At 45.5% G+C, this 24,249-nt stretch overlaps 2 protein-coding genes across 7 annotated transcripts in view; one reads left to right on the top strand and one right to left on the bottom strand.

Moving 5' to 3' along the window:
- Positions 1–2,613, bottom strand: part of DNASE2 (deoxyribonuclease 2, lysosomal) — a 35,149-nt gene extending 32,536 nt beyond the window's left edge. The window contains exon 1 of one of the 2 annotated variants that reach the window (XM_069947513.1): positions 2,539–2,613. The gene's annotated coding sequence lies outside the window, so the exon portion shown is untranslated. The remainder of the gene's footprint in view (positions 1–2,538) is intronic. The other variant, XM_069947497.1, reaches the window with a different exon arrangement.
- The window catches only part of PLPPR2 (phospholipid phosphatase related 2), a 126,071-nt gene that overhangs the window by 21,531 nt on the left and 80,291 nt on the right, over positions 1–24,249 (top strand). The window lies entirely within an intron of this gene.

The raw sequence follows: 24,249 nt of genomic DNA, 5'->3' as shown, positions 1-24,249 counted from the left end.
TCATTCTGTATGGATACGCCGGATAGAGCTGAGTACGGCATATCCTCATGGTGGTATGTGACATACCATCTAGCAGCACAGGGAGCTCCTCCCCTCCTCAGGAAGAAGGCACAGTCCTCCAGTCTCCTACTTCCTTACACGTTAATACTTCCACATACCATAACATATATTGTAGTATGCAGAAACAACACCGTATGAGTACTCCATAACCAGCAGTAATGTAGTCATTCAGGATTATATAACCAGCACAATGGAAGCCGGAGTCGGCCCTCCACATTAACCCTCTCAGCGCTGGTAGTCTGCTATTAGTCAGCAAGACAATGTTTTCTCTCTCTGGATAACATCACTGACAAAGAACTTCCAAAGCAAACAGTAAGAGACACATTGCCATATGTGGCCATCTAGAGCCGGCAGGAGAACAACGGAGATTTCTGGGAAGGATGAAAAGGCGCAAAGACAATGAAAGATCACTATGCTAAAAGTGCACTATGCTAAAGTAGTAGTCAGCTTTTGACTATTCCTTGGATTCAGTGAAAATAAAGCAATCCCAGTGTCTCCTGCCGCTGGTCACCAAAGCATTCAGATATAGCCTGGAAGACTCTGCAGCACCACCACAGGGGAAGTGAAGCATTACGGGCCAATCAGTGAAATCAATAAGCTAGTTATGTGATGTGCCAGGTCCTCCAGAATTTCTTCCCACTCCAGCTACCTGGGGAAAGTCCTGAGTGGGAGACTTTCCCCTATTATTTTTCAAAGATTTAAGAATTGTAATACAAACGGCCTATAATTAGGATAGGTCATCAATAGATCTGTGCAGGCACCACTGCTTATTAGGTTTTTGAAGAGGTTGTGGTACTTGTGCAGCAGGTGTTCTAGCCTCTTCATTGTTTACCAGAAACAGTGCCGTACAGCCAATAGTGGCTGTACCTGGTACTGCAGCTTACCACACCTCTTAGATCGTCGCTCCCTTATGGGTTCATACTGAGAAATTCTCACGGATAAACTCAGCGGAATTCCGCAGTATGTCCGCACGCACGGCCGCACGCCTTTCCGCCGGCTCCATAGACACCATTCTATGGGCCGACGTATTCCGCTATCCGCCGAAAGAAGTAACATGTCGGATTCCGTGCGCATTTTGACGCGAAATCCGCCTGAAAATCTGCGAGAAGTCCTCAGTGTGAACCCACCCTTACTGAGCACATATCGTTAGTGATGTCCGTGCAGCTTTTGCCTAATAAGTGTAAAATAATAAACTTACATACCTCTCTCCCTGATGTCGTGTAGTTTAGAGATGCTCCTCGCAGTGTTTGAAGTGACAGGCCGCTCAGCCAATCAGCGGCACAGTGCTGCCGCGGCCAGTGATTGGCTGAGCGGACTCTGTCACTTCAGACGCATGCTAAAGCCACAGGACATCAGGGAGTGCAGAGAGGTATGTATAAGTTTTGATTACATAGTCATCAGCCGTCGGCTGCGCACCGCTATTACGCGTAGCAATAGACGCTGGGCGGCCAATGATTTTAGTCAGTGATGTCATTGGCCAATCTTTAATACTCGGAGCAATGATCTGCCGAATCGGCCTGACTCAGCAGAATATCGCTCTGTGTAAGGGTGGGTGTTCATACTGAGGAATTCTCACGGATAATATCCGCGGAATTCCGCTGTCTGGCCGCGCGCCTTTCCGCCGGCTCCATAGATACCATTCTATGGGCCGGCGTATTACGCTATCCACCGAAAGAAGTGACATGTCACTTCTTTCGGTGGATAGCGGAATACGCCGGCCCATAGAATGGTGTCTATGGAGCTGGTGGAAAGGCTTGCGGCCGTGCGCGCGGACAGACAGCGGAATTCCTCAGTATGAACCCACCCTAATAGGGGAGTCTCATATAAGTGATTGGGATTTAGTTACATGCAGTACCAGATGTCCAGAGCTGTGTCTGGTGATGGAGAGGCTTTATGCTGCGTTTACACGGTACAATTATCATGCGAATTTGCACGATAACGATCGAATTCGAACGATAATCGTACGTGTAAATGCAGCGAACGAACAACGAGCGAGAAATCGTTCATTTTGATCTTTGAACATGTTCTTAAATCGCTGTTCGTCGTTCGCAAAAAATTCGCAGATCGTTCCGTGTAAACAGTCGTTCACCGATTTTTCCTATGTGCGAGATAGGTTTAAGTGATCACAAAACGATTACGTCGAAATCGTTAATCGTACGATCGGGCGAATTATCGTTCCGTGTAAACGTAGCAATAGTCCTTTCAATCAGCTGACCGCTGTGGGGTCATAAAGAATAGGCCAACAATATTAAAGGGGTTGTCCAGGCTTAGAAAAACCTTGTGGATCCATTCGATGTCATCCATGTTACCACACATCTGTACATGCAGGACTCCGAGGGCAGGATGCGTCTGCACCTCCTCATAGACTGATGGCTCCTTACTAGTCTGTCAGGCAGTGAACGTGTTAGTACTGTGTTAGTTAAGTGGGTTTACACTTATGTACAAGAACACACAGTAATAGATCTGCTGCCTATTTACCTTCTTGCGCCTCGGCGAAGCTGAACAAAAAGGATCCTGGGACTTCCTGGAACAGTCACAGAAAAGCTATGTCATGTACATTGGGCGGGAGCCTGCCTCCTGCTCTCATACTCAACACTTTACATTCCTGCTACAGCCCAATCACACCATACACCAAACTAATACACAAGGGTGGAGGCATCAGGGGGCACCTGTACGTATGGGGGGCCATACCTATATGGGAGTACAGGGGTGAATCTTTTCTGGGAAACAGCTAAATCACTAAACTCCATGTTACTCTTTTACTATCAGTGTAGTATACTGGTGCCTTCTTATGTGGCAGAAGGGCCTCCTCCTTGTAACTACTACTTCTGCACCGCCTATAGCTAGAAAGCTCTGCTGGTGAGAAGAAAGGAAAATCTCAGGCCATGTTCCCTCATTTGTGATCAAAACCATGCTCCCGTTTCTTTACCAATAGTCATACAGTGTTGCTGGGATTCTCGGAAATGGGAGCATGGTTTCAACCCCATTCAGGATCACAAATATGGGAAGGGCCAAGTGGACTCCATGCATCTTGTATGAATGGTTCAGTGATTCAGGATGTAGATGATACTGACAGTACTGTTCATTTACACTCAGAAACTATAAGGGATATGCAAAGCAGATCTCTTACCAGAAAGTTATATAGATTTGTAAATTACTTCTATTTAAAAATCGCCAGTCTTCCAGTATGTATCAGCTGCTGTATTTCCTGCAGGAAGTGGTGTATTCTTTCCAGTCTTGTCCATGTCCATGTCAGGAACTGTCCAGAGCAGGAGAGGTTTTCTTTGGGGATTTGCTACTCTGGACAGTTCCTGACATGGACAGAGTGGGCAGCAGAGTCTGACTCCAGGTAGGATGTATGTAAGCTATCGCCAGAAGAGATTATCCATCTGCAGGCAGCTGTTTCGGGGATAGGTTAAGTTTCTCCATGATAATCTATCTAAGGGTGGGTTCTCACTACGGAACCTGAACGGATACATTCCGTAGCTCGTACCTGTTTACGGCCACGCGCTTTCCACTGGCTCCATAGACACCATTCTATGGGCGGCCCGATTCCACTAGCCGCTGAAAGAATTGACAAGTCAGTTCTTTTGACGGAATGCTGAATCCGCCCGTGCATAGAATGGTGTCTATGGCACGGGCCGGAAAGGCGCATGGCTGTGAACGGATACGAGCTACGGAATTCTATGGTGTGAACCACAGGGAATCTATCAGCTTCAATTCACATTTTAACCCTGTTAGATGCTGTTAGGGCGAGGAGACACATAGGCCCAGATTTATTAAAGGGTGTAAAATTTAGACTGGTGCAAACTGCCCAAAGCAACCAATCACAGCTCAGCTTCCAGCTCTGGTAAAATGAAAGCTGAGCTGTACTTGGTTGCTTTGAGGGGTTTGCACCAGTCTAAATTTTACACCCTTGATAAATCACCCCCATAGTATCTTTCATATATCTGTCTGTGCTTCCATACCATAAAAAAATGCTTTAATCCTCTGGTGAAAATGCCATGAAGCCTTTCCCGAGCCCCTAAACCTCTGCAAGCCAGAATAGCCTGCTCCCCCTCCTATCCCTATCTTTGCTTGGGGCTCTGCTTCCAGCTGACTGTCAAGTTGAGGTAGGGATGGGAAGGGGAGCGATGAGGCATCTTGGGAACACCTATAATAAGGAATGGGAATGAACATAAGACATCCAAGGGAATATGCCATGATTTGGTTAGAATTTTTATGTACCCAACAGGAAAAACACGCATACCTTTGTATGAAATCACAGATATATGAAGTCACAGTATGACCCTATAGACGACTTCTTAGGAGTTACTACAATAGCGTATCTCTTACTGAGGGTATAGTTTGGGATTTCTGAATGACCAATAATCCAGGTGAAAGGATCTCCTTGATCTCTGGTTCCGTCTCCTGCACTTTAGTTAAGAGACCTGTAACCACATAATTGGAGGCACAATTACCTAAGTGAGTGTAAGATGAGCTCAGCCGGGGCATAACCCGCTGCATACTCCACACCCAGCATGGGTCCAGTTATTAATGGGGCCCCTACATGTTTCTCTGAATCTGAGGGATGAGTCCTACTGTATATACAGAAGAATCCAGCATACTCTTATTATATTCAGAAGAGTCCAGTCATACTCTTATTATATTCAGCAGAGTCCAGTCATACTCATATTATATTCAGAAGAGTCCAGCCATACTTATATTATATTCAGAAGAGTCCAACTATACTCATAATATATTCAGAAGAGTCCAGCCATACTCATATTATATTCAGAAGAGTCCAGCCATACTCATATTATATTCAAAAGAGTCCAGTCATACTCATATTATATTCAAAAGAGTCCAACTATACTCATATTATATTCAAAAGAGTCCAACCATACTCATATTATATTCAAAAGAGTCCAGTCATACTCATATTATATTCAAAAGAGTCCAACCATACTCATATTATATTTAGAAGAGTCCAGCCATACTCATATTCAGAAGAGTCCAACCATACTCATATTATATTTAGAAGAGTCCAGCCATACTCATATTCAGAAGAGTCCAGCCATACTTATATTATATTCAGAAGAGTCCAACTATACTCATAATTTCCTGTTCGTCCTCAGCAGCACACAAATGGGTTAATGGATTCCCGTTGACCCGGATACAGAAGGGTTAATCTAGCAATAAACACATCAAATAGATTAATAAGCTGGACCTGGTGGTCCCCCTATAAGAACATGAAAGAACACACCAACACTTGTATTTTTTTCTCTTCTTGGTACCAGAAGGGTATGAAGAAAGAAGAGGTGCCTGCCTCTATACCGTGGGTTATCCCGGTCCCTGGGGCAAACAGGAACCGTACCTCGGCGTCCGTAAGTGGAAGGCGCACATGCGCAAGGACGATTCGCGGGCTTTCCAGTATAAAAACCGGCCGCAGAACTCAGGTAACGCGCTCTCCCTGGGCAGCGGATCCTGGTGCTATATGAGGTATTGTGTCTCTCTGCAGGGGATGGTGTGTTTTTTCTGTGCGATACTGACACTTCTTCTTTCCCTTCCTTGTAGAATGTCTAATTCTGGGGGAAAGAAGAGAAGAAAGTCTAAACATAATACCTGTGCTGAATGTCAGCAACCTCTCCCTGATTCATGGAAACATTCCTCATGCTCAACATGCAGGTCTGCCCTATCCCAGTCTCAGATGCGCCCCAATGAGTTCCTGCACTGGTTCAAAACTCAATTATCAGACACCTTCCAAGAGGTGAAAACAGCATTTGTTTCACATGGGACAAAAAGTAAACGTCACATGAGCAGACATGATCCAGCATCCTCATCTGAATCTGCTGAGGACTCGGGCTCTGCTACTACCTCTTCTAAGGAATCAGATCTGGATGCTGATAAAAACATTTTTTTACTACGCAAAGACTCTGTTCCGAAATTACTACATGTGGTTAAGAAAACGCTTGAGTGTGACAGAGATGTTTCTCAAAAACCTCTGAAAGATCAGTTATATTATTTTCCTTCTACAAAGAATAAAGTTTTTCCTTCCCATCCTATAATAAAAGACTGGTTCCAGAAAAACTGGCCAAAACCTGAGAAGTCTGATTCAGGTTCTAAATTTAAGTCTACCTATAGACTAGATCAAGAGGTGACGGATGAATGGGTATTCCCACCTAAAGTGAATTTACCAGCCGCACGACTGTCAAAGAGATCGGTTTTTCCAATGGAGGAATCATCCTTACTGACAGACCCAATGGAGAGGAAAGCAGACACGCTATCTAAGAAAAATTATGCAGTAATAGCGTCATCATCAAGAGTAGCTATGTCCTCAATACCAGTGGCCAGAGCTCTGCGTCTCTGGTTAAGCCAACTGCATAGCGACATTGAAGATGGCGTACCCAGAGAAGAATTGGTGAATAGCCTATCAGTCATGAAATCTGCAGCAGAATTCTTATGCGATAGCCCATTGGACAGTCTAAAATACAACTCCAAAGCGCTAGCCTTATCTAATGCCACTAGACGGGCGCTCTGGATGAAGCAATGGTCGGGGGATATCTCGTCCAAGAACCACTTTGTGTCCTTACCATTTCATCCATCCTCTCTTTTTGGTCCTCAGTTGGAAGGAATCTTGAATAAACTAACAGAAAATAAAGGACCTGACTTCCCACAAAAGAAAAAGCCCTATAGGTCCTTTAAAAATCGGGTTTCTGGATCGCCCAAAAGACGCTATACTTTTCGTCCCTCAAGTAGAAAGGGACAATACAGAGGAAACATCAAGCAGTCAAGACATGTTCACAAAAAGAAGTCAGACTCCACTAAGGAGGACCATGCATGACATCAGGCCTCCCCCTCCTCCAGTTGGTGCAAGACTGCTGAATTTCGAGAAGGTCTGGTCAAGAACATCTTCAGACGCCTGGGTCACATCCACAATTGCAAGACGGTATTCTCTGGAACTAAGGATTCAACCTCCAGACAGATTTGTTCTGAACAGAGAAAAAAATCATGTAATTCATCAGCTGCTTCAGGAGTTTATCCAGAAGAAAGCATTAGAAGTCATTCCAGAAAGAGAAAAAGGCTCGGGAGTATATTCTCCGATTTTTCCAGTGTCAAAAGCCGGAGGAGGCTGGAGACTTGTCATAGACCTAACATTTCTCAACAGGTTTTTTCTGAAGAAAAAATTCAAAATGAAAACTATCCAGTCAGCGACTCTGAATATCCAGGAGGGGGATTACATGACCACTATCGATCTACAGGACCCCTACCTGCACGTCCCAATTCTGAAGAAAAACATCGCAAATTTCTGAGAGTGGCCTATCTTCATCACCACACAGTGACTCATCTACAATTCACATGTCTGCCCTTTGGCATAACCTCCGCTCCTCGGGTGTTCACAAAAATCGCAGTTGTTCTAACAGCTCATCTAAGACTACAGGGAATTTGTGTCACCCCGTACTTGGACGACTGGCTGGTGTCTGCACCCTCAGAAGGTCTCCTACGCCATCATCTCAACATCACGATGACAACAATACAAGAACATGGGTTTCTAATAAATTTCAAGAAGTCCAACCTCCAACCTACCACGGCCATAACATACTTGGGATTCGTCATAGACTCCCAAAGAATGCGACTGTTTCTGACCGAAGACAGAGTCTCCAGAATCAGTAAAGCAATTCTCACCTTGATCTCCAAACATCAGTGCTCTATTCGTTTTGCAATGAGAGTATTGGGAATGTTAACATCTTCAATCGAGGCAGTCCAATGGGCAAAGGCTCATATTCGAGTCCTCCAGACACAAATTCTCAAATCTTGGAAGTCATCAAATCACCTGGATTCCAAGATGCTGGTCACACCACAAGTCAAGCAGGATCTAAGATGGTGGCTTATTCCATTTCGACTTCATCAGGGGAAGAGTCTGAAGCCACCAGCTCCAACGATCCTCACCACGGATGCCTATGTAGGAAACGAATGGGTTCAGAAGAAATGCTCCAAGACGGAGCTTTGTTTCTCTTCCAACCTGAAAGAGCTGAGGGCTATCAGGCTGGCTCTCATACACTTCACCCAGATTTTCCACCACAAAGCAGTACAGGTTCAAACGGACAATCTAACCTGTGTTTTTTACCTCAACAAACAGGGGGGGAACAAGATCTATCATCTTGCAGAAAGAATGCAGTCGCCTGATGAGGTGGACCGAGGAAAATCTCCTCTCATTATCAGCCATTCATATCAAAGGAGCCTTGAACACACAAGCGGACTGGCTCAGCAGGAACTCAATTCTCCCATGGGAGTGGGAGTTGAATCCCTCAATTTTTCATCAGTTAGTAGTCAAATGGGGACAACCGGATCTGGATGTGATGGCCACCCGAGGCAACACAAAGCTCCAAAAGTTCTGCTCCCTTTCCAGAGCGGATCAGCCCTTCGCGGTGGACGGACTCTCGATCCCTTGGAAGGGAATATTCGTATATGCTTTTCCCCCAATTCCGTTAATTCCAAAAGTTCTAAAGAAAATACGGGACGAGAAAGTGAGAGCGATAGTGATTATCCCCTATTGGCCTCGAAGGGCTTGGTTTCCACTCGTGTGGAGTCTATCGAGAGGAGAATGTTGGAAACTGCCTCAACAACCAGATCTCTTGCAACAAGGGGAGTCGTGCCATCCCAATCTGTCCAGCCTCCATCTCACAGCATGGAATTTGACAGACTATCTCTAGAAAATAAAGGACTTTCTAGGGAGGTCATCCAAACCCTAATGGCATCTCGCAAACCAAGTACTCTCAAGGTTTATTCTAGGGTCTGGCGGCTATATGCAACTTGGTGTGAAGATAACCGTAAGAACATCAGAGATATTCCATCAGTGTTACAATTTCTGCAGGAGGGATTTCAAAAAGGCTTAAAACTCAATACTCTCAAAGTACATCTCACTGCAATCAATGCCCACTTGGATGGTGTCTTTTCCAAAACCCCGCTGATTTCTAGGTTTTTCAGAGCAGTGGCGAGACTAAGGCCTAATTTCCATAATCCAGTTCAATCTTGGGATCTCTCCATAGTCCTGAACAGCCTGGTGAAGAAGCCTTTTGAACCCCTCGATACTTGTGACCTGAAATGGCTGTCTATTAAAACACTATTCTTGATTGCTATCACGTCCGCTAAAAGAATAAGTGAACTGCATGCACTATCCTGCAAAGAACCTTACCTGAGATTGCTTCCGGGCAGAGTAGTCTTAAGAACAATGCCTGGATTTCTTCCGAAGGTCCCATCTACCACGAATATCAACCAGGACATAATCCTACCAGTGGTAGAAGAAGGTCAAGATTCATCCCTCAGCCTATTGGACATTAAGAGATCTCTTTCTACTTACCTGGAAAGAGCCGCTTCTTTCAGGAAATCTGAAGCCTTATTCATTCTATACCAAGGGGAACACAAAGGCAATAAAGCTAGCAAACCATCTCTAGCCCGGTGGATTAAAGACCTAATTAAATTTTGTTACTCTTCAGAAGGCCTACAGTCACCACTTACCATCAGAGCGCACTCCACAAGGTCAACTGCAACTTCCTGGGCCGAAAGATGCCACGTTCCCTTGGAACAAATCTGTAAAGCTGCGACCTGGACATATACTTCCACGTTTGTCAAGCACTACCGCTTAGACTTCTCAGCATCGGAAGGGTCAGCCTTTGGCAGGAGCGTTCTCCAAGGAGCAATTAACTCATAACTCCCAACCCCTTTTTTTTCTATATTGCTTTGAATGTCCCATTCGTGTGCTGCCGAGGACGAACAGGAAGTATAAAATTTACCTCTGAAATTTGTATTTCCTGGAGTCCGTAGGCAGCACAATATACCCCCCCATTAAATATTATTATTGCTGCATACAATACAAGTGTTGGTGTGTTCTTTCATGTTCTTATAGTGGGACCACCAGGTTATTAATCTATTTGATGTGTTTATTGCTAGATTAACCCTTCTGTGTCCGGGTCAACGGGAATCCATTAACCCATTCGTGTGCTGCCTACGGACTCCATGAAATACAAATTTCAGAGGTAAATTTTATACATATTTAGAAGAGTCCAGTCATACTCTTATTATATTCAGAAGAGTCCAGTCATACTCTTATTATATTCAGAAGAGTCCAGTCATACTCATATTATATTCAGAAGAGTCCAGCCATACTCATATTCAGAAGACTCCAGCCATACTCATATTATATACAGAGGAGTCCAGCCATACTCATATTATATTCAGAAGACTCCAGCCATACTCATATGTTATTCAGAAGAGTCCAGCCATACTCATATTTTATTCAGAAGACTCCAGACATACTCATTATATTCAAAAGAGTCCAGTCATACTCATATTATATTCAAAAGAGTCCAACCATACTCATATTATATTTAGAAAAGTCCAGCCATACTTATATTGTATTCAGAAGAGTCCAACTATACTCATAATATATTTAGAAGAGTCCAGTCATACTCTTATTATATTCAGGAGAGTCCAGCATAATCATATTATATTCAGAAGAGTCCAGCCATACTTATATTATATTCAGAAGAGTCCATCTATACTTATAATATATTTAGAAGAGTCCAACCATACTCATATTATATTCAGAAGACTCCAGCCATACTCATATTCAGAAGACTCCAGCCATACTCATATTATATTCAGAAGACTCCAGCCATACTCATATTATACTGAGAAGAGTCCAGCCATACTCATATTATATTCAGAAGACTCCAGCCATACTCATATTCAGAAGACTCCAGCCATACTCATATTATATACAGAGGAGTCCAGCCATACTCATATTATATTCAGAAGGCTCCAGCCATACTCATATTATATTCAGATGACTCCAGCCATACTCATATTATATTCAGAAGACTCCAGCCATACTCATATTATATTCAGAAGACTCCAGCCATACTCATATTCAGAAGACTCCAGCCATACTCATATTATATACAGAGGAGTCCAGCCATACTCATATTATATTCAGAAGACTCCAGCCATACTCATATTATACTGAGAAGAGTCCAGCCATACTCATATTATACTGAGAAGAGTCCAGCCATACTCATATTATGCTAAGAAGAGTCCAGCCATACTCTTATTATATTCAGAAGACTCCAGCCATACTCATATTATATACAGAGGAGTCCAGCCATACTTATTTATGTGGTCAGGAATAATGGTTCATGGAGTGAGGACTCATGAATGCCTGTACAATGCAGCCCTCTATGTTGGCACTTTATGTTAGAGACCAGGGAGGGGGCCAAACGTTCCCCCTCTCTGTTATAGACCTATAGGCAGTCTGGGTGCCGCCATAGTGAGCTCCTGTGTTGTAGCATGTGAGTAAATTACGGGCCCATGTGTAAATAATATGTAACCTGGATCCAGAATAAAGTCATATGCATAAGGTCTTAAAGTGACACTATTTTAGCCGCTTGTGGACTACACACAGGTCACATACACTGAGACTATATAATCTGGTTCTTGCATGGATTGTTAGGTATATTGTGGTGTCCCACCCCAGGTGTTTCTTGTAATACACCTGTCGCAAAAGCCCTTTACTTAAAGGCAGGTGCTGATGAAGGTATTTATTAGTTTCACCACTAGATGTCAGTGTTCTGTATGTAAGCTCTTTACCTGTTGCACAGCTGTAGTGAACAAAGGGTTACTGCTCCTTCTACATTATGTATTTTATTGTCCAATGGAGATACTCCTTCTATCCAACATATCACTTCCCTACTCTTTTTACACGCATTCTTCTCCACCACTCACAGGGCTCTGTACCTGTAGGAAGTAGTCGCTTGGTGGAAGGAAGTGTGGAATAGTCTTACACTAATTGACCCTTGTCCAGGACAGTCCAGCTGTGTTAGTGAGTCAGTACACAGTGTATGGAGCAACCAGAGACTTTCAGTTCTTCCAGTCTAGCGAAAGCCACTATGCAGTGCTAGACACTACAAGAACGACAAGTCAGGGATCATCCCAGCCCACACCGAGAACGTCTATACACAGTGCAGGGCAGTATCCTAGGTCATAGAAACTGACCCGGATAGAGCAAAGCTACCGTAACAAAGGTCTACGTACTCTATCTCGCAGCACTGTAGGGCATAAGGTGGTCAGACAACGTAGTCTAAACACGGGCACAAGCAACTTCTCACCCTCAAGTATCTTTCAAGTTCTAGCAGAGCACAGTGCAACTTTGGGTTGGGACTCAAACTCCTCTCCTTTACGCTGCTCCACTCTACTCTAAATTCTACAGGCACCGCTTCATCTATTTACTGAGAAAGTGTTCTGTATTTCCAAGAGACTGTTCAGTAAAGCTGTTATATTTATTCTACTGGGACTCAGTCATCTCTTCTACTGCACCAGCACCTATACACATCCGCTACACACCTTGGGTCATTTTCCCCTTTCTGTGGGTGGCAGTACCGATAGTCCGGGTGGGTGGTTCTCCACTCAGGACTGCCGTGACAGGAGCCCAAGGGACCCATCACAGCCCAGCAGGTCACCAATTATTTTGGGGGTATACAGCCAGCCACAACACTAAAAGCAGGTATACCATTACACCTGTGTGCTGGACTAGCATTGGCATCACGACCTAACTACCCTCGGCTGAGCGGTATCATACCACTGATAACAACATCCCAGTGTTACCACACCACAATATGATATGAGCTTAGCCATAGCAGCTGTTAATAGATATGTAGATTCTAGTGTTATTCTGTTATCTAAAACTTTTCTTTTATGTAGGTGACCAGATATACTGTATGCCACTAGTAGAGATGAGGGCATCTTGAGCACATTCAGGTACGTCAGAACCCCGGACTTTCGCTATTTGATTACTGGTGGCTGAAGAAGTTGGGTGCAGCCCTAAAGGCCCTATTCCACCAAAAGATCTGACGACAGATTATCTGCCAAAGATTTGAAGCCAAACCCAGGAGTGGATTTGAAAAGAGGAGAAATCTCAGTCTTTCCTTTATGACCTGTTCTCTGTTTATAGTCTGTTCCTGGGTTTGGCTTCAAATCTTTGGCAGATAATCTGTCGTCAGATCTGTTGGTGGAATAGGGCCTTAAGGCTGCCTGGAAAACATGGATACAGCCATAGGCCATAGGTTGTATCCATGTTTTCTAGGTCTTTCTAGGGCTGCATCCAACTTCTCCAGCTACCGGTAATCAAAAGCCGCACGCTTGGGGTTCTGACGTACCTGATTGTGCTCAAGATGCCCTCAAGTACTTACCGCTCAAGTGAAAGTAGTTATATTGCTTTCTGTACAAATTAAAGGGATTATCCAGGATTAGAAAAACACAGCGCCACCCCGTCCTCAGGTGATGTGTGCTATTACAACTCGCCTTCATTAGCTTCAATGGAACTGAACCGCAATACCGCACACAAACTAAGGAAAATGGTGGTGCAGTTTCTGAAAGAAAACAGCTATGTTTTTCTATACCAGGATAATCCCTTCAAATTTTGTTTACTAAGAGTAAGGGCCCTATCACACAGAGGAATAATTGGCCGTATTGGCCCCATTTGGCCGATTATCCCTCTGTGTAACAGAGACAATGATCGGCCCTGAACTGAAATCATTGGCTGCTGACCACGCATCGCTATGTGTAATAGCAATGCGCGGCTGACGGCTGACAATTTAACAAACAGTTTACATTACCTCTCCACATTCCTGCTCTGCTCCTGTGCTCTGCTCCCTCCCCGATCCCGGGTGCTTCAGCTTCAGCTAAGGTCCCAGCCAGTGATTGGCTGAGCGGCCTGTCAGCGTGCAGTGCCGGGATGCATAAAGAGTGCAGAAGGAGACCGGGAACATGGACAGGTAATGTAAACTGTTTGGGCTTAACAATATCGGGCCGTGTAATAGGCATAGTAAACGAGTGCCGATCTAGCAGACCGGAGCTCATTTACAGTATTGATCGGCCTACTATTGGACCCTGAGGAAAAGGGCCATTCCTGACTTTGTTATAAGGATCCTAGTTATGCCATGGCTGCCATAAACCCATTCAATCTATAGGAGATGCAGTTAATGTTTAATGGCATCCAGATGGTGAGGTCAGGAAAGGTATACCATATGGTGCGTTTACTCAGACAGATTTTTGAAGCCAAAGCCAGGAATTGATCTGAGAAGAGGAGAAATCTCAGTCTTTCCTTTATGACCTGTTCCTGGCTTTGTCTTAAAAAATCTGTCTGATAAATCTGTCTGTCTAAACGCACCATTACTCTACACTTTCCCCTGTCTTGTACATACCAGATCTTTAACATCAAATCCACTGATCGCTGCAGGTAACACCCGTTCAATGTTACAGTCATAGTGATTATCAATGGAGAAGATTGACTACTATGACTACTATAGCTCCCGCTCTGGTTGTCACCATAAATAATGGTTTTCCAATTGGTTCCATGAAAAAGAGATCAGTTTTACTTAATGCATTAGATAAGGTTAATGTTGGTATAGGGCGCTGTAACATGACCCATAACATCTTCTATTTAATTTTCCTGCAAAAATTGTCTGACGCCTTCCTGCAGCTTCGTCATTTATTTAACACTTGCAGTGATAAATGGATATAGCGCATGCAGAGGTGTAACATCAGCTCATCACATCTCACAGGTTTTCACAGAGCTTATCCTGAATAAGACATCTGCGAAGGAGTATTTTCATGCAATTTTTTTTTATAATTACCATATAATTCAAAGTTGCATGAAGGTGGTTGTGTGTATAAATCATTAAAGGAGGGGGAAAAAAATCAACCTTCAGAAAGTTTTATAGATTTGTAAATTACGTCTATTAAAAAATCTCCAGTCTTTAAGTACTTATCAGCTGCTGTATGTCCTGCAGGAAGTGGTGTATTCTCTCTGTCCACGGTGGTCATTCGCCCACAGCCCCGAGCTGTGGGCGAATGTATGCTCAGGGCCAGGGCTGTGGGCGGCCGGCCGGCGGCAGGGGGGGCTTTAAAGAGGCTGGGTCCCATACATATATAGCGAATCTGCTATGTGTATGGGACCCATTCAGCTTCACACTACAGGACCCGCAGTGGATTTCGCTGCAAACCTGCAGCGTGAAATCCGCTGCGGATCTGGTACATGTGAAGCCATCCTTAAGGGGTTATCCAGCGCTACAAAAACATGGCTACTTTTCCCCCTCTCTTGTCTCCAGTTCAGGTGTGGTTTGCAGTTAAGCTCCATTTACTTCAATGGAACTGAGTTTGAAACCTCACCCAATCTGGAGACAAGAGAGGGGGGGGGGAGTGGCCATGTTTTTGTAGCGCTGGAGAACCCCTTTAAGGCTCATATTGTGCCTTTTATTTTCAAGCAAAATAACCTCAAGATTTGTTTGCTTTCTGGGGTGTTTTTATGCACTTTTCTTGTTTTATAGAGACAATTTAAGGCTTTTTATGCATATTTCAGTGTGTTTTGCAGGTGTTCTATGCAAGCCATTTCTTTTCATGCAATATTTAAGTGTTTTGAAACTTTTATGCGCAAAAAGCATAAATAATGTATGTAATCTGTGCATAAACCAGCCGTATTACCTCCCAAAGATGAGGCATGGAGATTTCTTGTTTATACGGACATAATAAGGAAACTACAAAAAATAACTACAAGTGTCAGGTGTTTTCCATGGATGGAAAAAAAAGCAGCTGTAAAGGGAAATATTGTGAGGCATAGAACAGACATGACATGCTTGAATACACACTCCAATAACTACTTGCAAACATACATTATTCTGATGTTTCCAACACAGATCTGTGATACTTTTTACACCAACCGCAACCCCTGCTTGCCTGATAGATGGACGGTGGAGGCCTGGCCTCCTCTCGTGCCTAAAAGGCATAAACCAGGCAGAAATCTACACCTGTTCTGGAGCAGGTGTATATTTCTAGACAAGCCTGCCGCAGGCACAGGTCCCATCAGCTTTACTAAGAGGCGTGCGCCACTTAGTGAATCTGGCGAGGTAATTGGAGTGTGGTATTTATTTAAAGGAGAAGAAAATTTTTTTATTAAAGCATTGTATTGTCCCCCAAAAGTTATACAAATCACCAATATACACTTTCCCTGCATTTACTACTGCATCAAGGCTTGACTTCCTGGATAACATGGTGATGTCACTTCCTGGATAAAATGGTGATGTCACTTCCTGGATAAAATGATGATGTCACGACCCGATTTCCAGAGCTGTGCGGGCTGTGGCTGCTGGAGAGGATGATGGCAGGGGGATGCTCAGTGTCCCTCCAGTGCCCTGTGTCCCTCAGTGTCCCCCTGCCATTATCCTCTCCAGCAGCCACAGCCCGCACAGCTCTGGGAGTCGGGTCGTGACATCATCATTTTATCCAGGAAGTGAAGCCTTGATGCAGTAGTAAGTTCAGGGAAAAAGGCACTTTATAAGCATTTCCAGTAATAAGAGTATATTGGTGATTTGTATAACTTTTGGGGGCAATACAATACTTTAATAAAAAATTTTTGCCGGACTTCTCCTTTAACCTCTTAAGGACATATGCGTACCCGTACGGCATATGTCCGCAAGAGGAGTTCAGAGGGGGGCTGCGCCGCGACCCCGCTCTGAACTGCTGCGATCCCGACTGCTATCTGCAGCACAGGACCACGGCTATTAGCGGGAGTGGGCCGATCGCCGCTCCCGCTAATTAAGACAGTTAGATGCAGCTGTCAAACATGACAGCTGCATCTAACAGTCTTATTTGCAGCCCATCCCTGGTGTCTAGTGGCGAGATCCCCCCCGCGATGTGATCGCGGAGAGGGGATCCCTTGGTCTTACCAGGCCAGGCCTCAGCGTCGGAATGGCGCTGATCCTGGCTCGGTATTCTATTGCAATGGTCTGCAGCACTGGGAATCACCCCCCTTTTCCCATTTTATAAATAAAAATAAATAAATAAATAAATAAACAAACATGTTTTATATCGCCGCGTGCGGAATCGCACAAACTATTAATTTATCACATTCCTGATGTCACACAGTAAATGGCGTAAGCGCAAAGACCCGCAAAAGTGCAAAAATTGTGCATTTTTGGTCGCATCAAATCCAAAAACATTGGAATGAAAACAATCAAAAAGTTGCATATGCGCAATCAAGGTATTTATAGAAAGAACAAATAATGGCGCAAAAAATTACACCTCAATCAGCCCCATAGACCAAAGGATAAAAGCGCTATAAGCCTGGGAATAGAGCAATTTTAAGGAACATTTTTTTTCTGTAGAAGGTTTCATTTTTTAAGAGCCATCAAATAATATAAAAGTTATGCAAGTTGCATATCCTTTTTAATCGTGCCGACTTGAGGAACATGTATAACATGTCAGTTTTTCCATAGGACAAACAGTGTAAAAACGAAAAAACCCCAAAGAAAAAGAATTGCGTTTTTTTTTTTCAATTTCACCGCGCATATAATTTTTTTATGGTTTCACAGCATATTTTATGCAAAAATTAAGTCTGCCATTGAAAAGTACAATTAGTGACAAAAATAAGGGCTAATGTGGGTCTCTAGGTGAAAAAATGCAAGTGCTATGGCCTTTTAAACACAAGGAGGAAAAAACGAAAATTGGCTCCGTCCGAGGTTACGGCCAGCATACAAGTATGCTGCTCTTAAAGTGACTGTACCACCAGGTCCAGGCTGAAGCACTGGAGGCGGCCGACCCACCCCCAGTGGGAAGAAACCCCAGCCTCTCCATGACGTGACTCCATTAGAATCAATGGAACCCTATCATAGAGGGGCGGGGGTTTCCTCCCACTAAGGGTTGGTCGGCCGCCTCCAGTGCTTCAGCCTGGGCCTGGTCGTACAGTCACTTTTAGGGTGCCTTCACACCTACCGGATCCACAGCGGTTCTCACTTCTGCGGATTCGAAGCGAGAACCGCTGCGGATCCGGTATCAATTCACCCCTATGATAGCACATATTCGCAGCGGGATTGACATCCCGCTGTGAATATGTGCTTTAACTCCCTGGTGCCCGCAGCCCCGCCGTCGCATCCCCCATCCCCGGCGGCGGCACATCCCCCCCCCCCCCATACATTACCTGCTCGGTGGCGCGGCTGCAGTGAGGCTGCCGGCTCCGGTCCCGCTCAGATCAGCTGAGCGGGACCGGAGCCGGCAGCCTCACTGCAGCCGCGCCACCGAGCAGGTACTGTATGCTCTCGGCGGCGGGATGCGGGCGGTGGCGGGCTGGGGGTGGGCTGATGGGGGGATGTGGCCGGGATGCGACGGTGGGGCTGCGGGCACCAGGGAGTTAAAGCACATATTCACAGCGGGATGTCAATCCCGCTGCGAGGATGTGCTATCATAGGGGTGAATTGATACCAGATCCGCAGCGGTTCTCGCTTCGAATCCGCAGAAGTGAGATCCGCTGTGGATCCTGTAGGTGTGAAGGCACCCTTAAGGGGTTTTCCGGTGCTACAAAAACATGGCCACTTTTCCCCCTCTCTTGTCTCCAGATTGGGTGGAGTTTAAAGCTCAGTTCCATTGAAGTAAATGGAGCTTAATTGCAAACCACACCTGAACTAGAGACAAGAGCAGGGGGAAAAGTGGCCATGTTTTTGGAGCGCTGGATAACCCCTTTAAAGGGGTAGTTCAGAAAAAAGAAAAAAAAACAAATTTAAATCAACTGGTGCCAGAAAGTGCTCAAGATTTGTAATTTACCTCTATAAAAATATCTCGTCTTCCAGTATTTATAAACTGCTGTATGTCCTGCAGGAAGTGATTGTGATTCATGCCCAATTGTGGCCGGCACCTGGACTTGCCACTGCTTAAAGGGGGAGGGGGATTGTACTTTAAAATCCACTGATGGATGTCAGAATGCTGTATAGATTTGTAATTTACTTCTATTTTAAAATCTCCAGTCTCCCAATATTTATCAGCTGCTTTATGTCCTGCAGGAAGTGGTGTATTCTTTCCAGTCTGACTCAGTGCTCTCTTCTGCCACCTCTGTCCATGTAAGGAACTGTCCGGAGCAGGAGAGGTTTTCTATGGGGATTTGCTACTGCTCTGGAGGGTTCCTGACATGGACAGAGGTGGCAGCAGAAAGCACTGTGGCAGGCTGGAGAGAATACACTACTTCCTGCAGTACATACAGCAGCTGATAAGTACTGGAAGAGTGGTGATTTTTTAAATAGACGTTAATTACAAATCTCTGGCACTTTTTGGCATCGGTTGATTTGTAAACTTTTTTTTTTTTTTGCTGATAAATCTCCCCTTCTATCTCGAGCGTTGGCTTATCCTTCCAAGAACAAAAGGGTGCAAAACTTTATCATGCCTGACTCTTCTCTCCACCAACATCTTCTTTCATAAGGAACAGAGAGGACACTATACACCTTATACTGTTGGACAAACCTTCATATTAGCTGTATGGGCAAACCATAGCATTATGGGATATCAGTGTGATGTTATACATCCAGTGGGGGAGGTCATGTCATCCCCTATGTCAGGAACACGCGCGCCAACCTGCGCCGGCCCTGACAAGGGGGAGGGGAGTCCTAACCACACCAGGCGGAAAGGATCTAACACAAAGATCAAAAGGGGGGGGGGGGAGAAGGACAAGACAAGGGAATCAAAGGAACTTGGGGCTCTGGACTCCCCTGGGTTGCTCTAGCCCTACAGGTCGATTCACCTTACGCACTCACGCTTTACGCCCTGCTCCCGGGCCGTAACTCGAGCGTAAATCGCCCCCTGCCGCCTTCCGCACACCCTGACACCAGACACCCACTTGGCCACGAACACTGCCTGCTCGTTGACCAACACAAACACGACACTTCGCTGTATCTGGACCCACCAGTCGCTGTCATACACGTGACCCACTGACCGCAGCCAGACACACCTCCACGAAGCACGCACACAGAACTTTGCTATGTTGGGACCCACCGGCTGTCGTCATACACGTAACCTTCCAGCCGCTGCCAGACACCCAAACACAACATACATACACAACTTTGCTGCCACCACCCTATCTATTACCTTACTGGGGAGACAGGGAACCCCAAGAGTGTTCCACTCGCAAGCAGACACACCCACACGGTAGAGTAAGCCACCCGGTCATACACTATACGGTCACACACCGCACATGCACTCTTCCTGGAGCTAACTAGGTTCGTTTAGGCTACAAGACAAACCATCAAACTTTTAGGTTTAATGCATTAAAATGGACAGTACTTGGTTACAAAAAGATGGTTACAAAAAGACATACAGACACTGCAAACAAGGAAAACAAAAGGGATAAAATAAGAAAGTTCTAATACTTAGCACAGGAAGCGTCGTATAGGTTCTTCCTTCCCAGGGGATTTGGGCTTAGAAAGTGGTGCACAAACCAATTCGATTGGATCCCCAACTTTGTGACAATTACATGTTCCCTAGGTCTCACTTTTATGTAAGACCTGAAAGGGTTGGGCTGAGGGCGTCACCTGACATCTGTAACTCAGCCCCTTTGGGCAGAGCTTCAGCTGCCCCCCTCAGCCCTCAAGGGAACACGCTTGGACATATCAAAAAAGATACTTCCCCAGGCACCATATCAATGGTACGGGTCCCAGCCCTTGTTCATAACTCATATCTCGCCGTTCTGATTCCTGGCATATCAAACATCATATGCCTCGGACACTCAGAAGGTGAGATATCCCTTATGGCATGATGAGGACAGGTAGACAGGCCATGTTTGGACTCCCTGCGATGTCCTCATCATACCCAACACAATGGTATGGCTTCCGTGGCTCTATTTTTTATTTTGACAAAGGTATGAAAGATTTCATATTCCTTTTCTTAAAGAGCATCCACCCCCTGCTGGCATGGAGTCAGTGAGCCTGCCTCAGAGGTGCGAAGTCAACACTCTAGTCACAATCTACTCCACCATCTCCTTTGCAGCTCCACGCTTATTGCCCCATGCAGAGAGACTTTTGGTCTTTTACACAGGGTAATCAGACGGCCTGACTCCAAGCTAATCAATAAGTCCATATGATTAACTTGCGTCAGCTATGGGTTATTGCTATTAGACTACATCTATAAAATATCAATCACAATCTATAAAATATCCACTGCACGAATACATATAAACCACACCACACCTAAAACCACTTTACATATTCATGAATAAGGACAGGGCTGTCCATATTCCTTACACCTCCCCCTTTTATGAGATGGCAAGGGAGATCGATTCACAGATCATCTCCCGGCCATCTCCATGCTCCTTTCCTCTGATGGGACAACCCATTAGCAGGGGGAAGCACATTCTTTCTGACCAAGTCCCAGAATTATGAGTGGAGGTCAGCCGACCTCTCACACAGATATCAAGTATATCATAACCACTGGTGGCCACAATTACAGAGTTTACATAGCAATGGTACAGGAAACATCCTCCAATCTTAAGAAAGTCCTCTAACTTCCTAGAATCCCAAGGCATCTCATGAAGAGGTCTCGTCCCGGCCACCCACAAACTGTTGATATCTGGGGGGTCAGTTTTGATGTTGAAGGGCCTCTCATCTTTGACTCCTCTCGTAGTTAGAGAGACAACAAGTTCATTGACCAAGGACCCCAATGATCCAGATGGATCCACTGAACTTTTTCCACCTTGTAATCCATTTGGATAGTCCATTTTAATAAGGACTCCAACGGTTCCCATCACCTCCATGGTTTCCTCCACACAGTTCCTAGTCTCTGCATCTGGGAACTCTTTAGAAATGTTCTTGTACTTCAGGCTGCATTTAGCTATAGGAACACCGTCCATGCCTTCCTCAGTTGGCTTATGGACAACAGCCTCCGCTGCAGGATGTCCCTCCTGTATGGCAACACAAGAAAAATCTTCAGCCCCAGCATCACAGGGCCCTTTACATATATCACAGTCTCCCACATCAGTATCTGCTTTATCAATGGGATACTCCACGCTAATGTCCATACCTCCACCAGGTTCCTGGACATTGGAGTCCTCCGACTCCACACAGCTTTTTGGGGACAGCTCCCTAATCCCAGGGTGGGAGGCTGTCCCTTGCACAGATTTGGACTCTTCACACTGCTGAGACACAGAATCCATAGTGGCAGGAACACAGTCCATTTTCAAACTTATGGGGGCTTCCGGGCTAACCACCCCATCTCCTGTTACAGACATCAGGGTTCCTTGCACCACCTCCACCATGCAAAACATCTCAAAAGGACAGTCAGCCTCTTGGGTACCCACCACCTCAGCATCAGTGGGTTCACAAGCAATATCCTCCTTCGACAGTCCATTTAGATAAAGTGGTGTCTCCAGGGAGGGGTTACACCAGATGCTAGTGGTTGCAGCACTTCCCAGGTCCTTGGAACAGTCCAACAATCCTCCACCATTTCCCACAGGCCCATATGTTGTAATATTACAGTCCTTGCCATCGGTATCACACAGTACCTGGCTGGTTCTGCTGATCTCCTCCTCAGGTGCTGCTGTGTTTTCCATAACTGGGGTCTCCACAAGCTGGAGTGTCCTCGGCTCCACATTGGTTCCCAGCCACACACTAGTAGCCACCTCTTGTTCTGGCACAGTCCTTGTAATAACAGTGTCCTTGGGGTTTAGCATCTTGGCACTCCTTTTTCCACACTCTTGGATGAGTGCACGTTTAATGGTGTTATAGTCCTGGTAAGCCTCCACAGGTAAGCAAACCAAAGTTTCCAGCAGGTTTCCCCTAAGGCAGCAGATGAAGTTGTGTGCCCATTTTTCCGCCGGCACATAGAATTGTAGACAAATTTCTTCAAACAGAGGCCCCAGAGTGTGTAGGTCCTCATCTGTCTCCATGATGGGCAAATAGTCAGGATCGGGCCCATACAGCATTGCCCCCACACGGCTCCCAAGCAGTTGTGCCAACTTCCTCTGGAATTCTCTCATAGCTTCTATCTCGGGTTGGACGTATTTCAGGCGTATCAGGGGCTCATATATACTTAGATTCCGCAGGTACTTTCGCAGGCAGATATCTATGATCCTCATGGTTTAAAAATAAAAAGATAGAAAAGAAAAACAAGATAGGGGAGGGGAATTGTTTGCACGTATGTCTACAGAACAAAAATCAAGCACTGTGTTTGTCTTGTATGCTGGTCCACCTCGCAAGGTATCTACCAGCCTTTAGTGTCAGGAATAATTCCGTAAACCAGACACTAAAGCCTAATCACACAAAAAGGTGATATCCCACCGCTGCCACCATTTTGTCAGGAACACGCGCGCCAACCTGCGCCGGCCCTGACAAGGGGGAGGGGAGTCCTAACCACACCAGGCGGAAAGGATCTAACACAAAGATCAAAAGGGGGGGGGGGGAGAAGGACAAGACAAGGGAATCAAAGGAACTTGGGGCTCTGGACTCCCCTGGGTTGCTCTAGCCCTACAGGTCGATTCACCTTACGCACTCACGCTTTACGCCCTGCTCCCGGGCCGTAACTCGAGCGTAAATCGCCCCCTGCCGCCTTCCGCACACCCTGACACCAGACACCCACTTGGCCACGAACACTGCCTGCTCGTTGACCAACACAAACACGACACTTCGCTGTATCTGGACCCACCAGTCGCTGTCATACACGTGACCCACTGACCGCAGCCAGACACACCTCCACGAAGCACGCACACAGAACTTTGCTATGTTGGGACCCACCGGCTGTCGTCATACACGTAACCTTCCAGCCGCTGCCAGACACCCAAACACAACATACATACACAACTTTGCTGCCACCACCCTATCTATTACCTTACTGGGGAGACAGGGAACCCCAAGAGTGTTCCACTCGCAAGCAGACACACCCACACGGTAGAGTAAGCCACCCGGTCATACACTATACGGTCACACACCGCACATGCACTCTTCCTGGAGCTAACTAGGTTCGTTTAGGCTACAAGACAAACCATCAAACTTTTAGGTTTAATGCATTAAAATGGACAGTACTTGGTTACAAAAAGATGGTTACAAAAAGACATACAGACACTGCAAACAAGGAAAACAAAAGGGATAAAATAAGAAAGTTCTAATACTTAGCACAGGAAGCGTCGTATAGGTTCTTCCTTCCCAGGGGATTTGGGCTTAGAAAGTGGTGCACAAACCAATTCGATTGGATCCCCAACTTTGTGACAATTACATGTTCCCTAGGTCTCACTTTTATGTAAGACCTGAAAGGGTTGGGCTGAGGGCGTCACCTGACATCTGTAACTCAGCCCCTTTGGGCAGAGCTTCAGCTGCCCCCCTCAGCCCTCAAGGGAACACGCTTGGACATATC

The sequence above is a fragment of the Dendropsophus ebraccatus genome, chromosome 1 (genome assembly GCF_027789765.1).
Source record: "Dendropsophus ebraccatus isolate aDenEbr1 chromosome 1, aDenEbr1.pat, whole genome shotgun sequence".
Taxonomy (NCBI): domain Eukaryota; kingdom Metazoa; phylum Chordata; class Amphibia; order Anura; family Hylidae; genus Dendropsophus; species Dendropsophus ebraccatus.
The sequence above is the reverse complement of the archived record's forward strand: the minus strand, read 5'-3'. Positions and strand labels throughout refer to the sequence as shown.